At 37.4% G+C, this 1,377-nt stretch overlaps 1 non-coding gene across 1 annotated transcript; it reads right to left on the reverse strand.

The window, feature by feature from the left end:
• Nucleotides 1–982: 982 nt before the first annotated feature.
• On the reverse strand, nt 983–1,101 carry LOC145417052 (5S ribosomal RNA). Its single transcript, XR_013900402.1, has one exon. It is a non-coding gene; the product is annotated as a 5S ribosomal RNA (ribosomal RNA).
• Nucleotides 1,102–1,377: the final 276 nt, after the last annotated feature.

Genomic DNA, 1,377 nt, shown 5'->3' on the forward strand with positions numbered 1-1,377 from the left:
CATATATGTATGATGGGAAGTGGTGACTTGGATCAATCCTGGGAACATATGATGATGATGGGGATATTATAGTTAATTTCATGTGTCTCCAAAGGCCAGCAAAGTCCTTTCATTGGCCTGCGGGGAAAGATACTTGTTGGGTGCCACTACAGGATGTGCTGTGGATTGTTGATCCCCCAGTTACAAAATATGGAAGACAGAATTACCTGTTTAAGAATAATAAATACAGACTTTATCATCGCAGAAACTAATTTGATGATGTTTTTGTGATGTGTGATTCCATTTCATGAGATACCTGACAGTTCTGCATATTTGACAGTTAAGCATGTTAAGATTGACATTCATTCATTTTTGTTTCTGAGCCCCAAGAAAAGGGACATTTTTGATGTTTGGCATTGCATATTCCTCAGAATTATACTCACCGTATTTGTTGAATGAATGCTTGTTTTTTAAAAAATATTAATTGATAAAGGAGTCAACTAACATCCCTCAAATATTTTTATGTGTGCAGTGGATGTTTATACTTTCCTAGAAAAAAGTTTCAAACATAAAATTAATCCTTCATGAGAAAATAGTCAAAATCTGCCCTGAAGTGGGTTTTGCTGTTCCGAGACCATATTTACCTACCTCTGTAGTGCTCAGCTTTTCATGTAGGACCAAATATATTGTAAGTTTTGTAGAACTATGGTAGAAGTATAGAATCAGCATTTTTTTGGAAAACATTGGAAGTTGCCTTAGATATTGAATTTTTAAAATTATGGAATTCTTGCTCAGAAAAGTTTCTTTGATTAATTTTCATACTGTGCAAGTTCAGCAGCAAAAATTTATCTGTTATAAATGAGTTTTAGGGTTCTTTTAATGTTCATCCATCCATCCATTGCCAGACGCCATGTATCCCAAACGGGGTGGTCAAGGGCTTAGAGTTAATTGTTTTACAGGGAGGGGCACTAATCCTCCACCAACCCCACTTGACACGTAGGGATGCCAACAGCATCTGGTGTTCCCAGGCGGTCACCCATCCAAGTACTAACCAGACCCAACGTTGCTTAACTTCGCTGATCGGACGGGAAGCGGTGTACTCAACGTGGCATGGCCGTTGGTCTCATGAGAAAATTTTAGTTCGATCCAGCCGGATATAAACAAATGGTGATGCTCAGAATATACAGAGTAGAAATGGCTGAAAAATGAGTATCGGGGTTTTTTTAATGTCATGAGAAAATTATAGTTCAATCCAGCCGGAAATAAACAAATGGTGATGCATAGAATACACAGATTAAAAATGGCTGATAATAATAATTGGCCCTTTGGGCCAAACTTTAAAAATTCCTATCTAAAAATCTATCAGGAGTACAGCTTTAGGATTTTGCAAGGTTGCCT

This window comes from Coenobita brevimanus, chromosome 13 (genome assembly GCF_032717465.1).
Source record: "Coenobita brevimanus isolate Jiangsu-jjx chromosome 13, ASM3271746v2, whole genome shotgun sequence".
Lineage (NCBI taxonomy): Eukaryota > Metazoa > Arthropoda > Malacostraca > Decapoda > Coenobitidae > Coenobita > Coenobita brevimanus.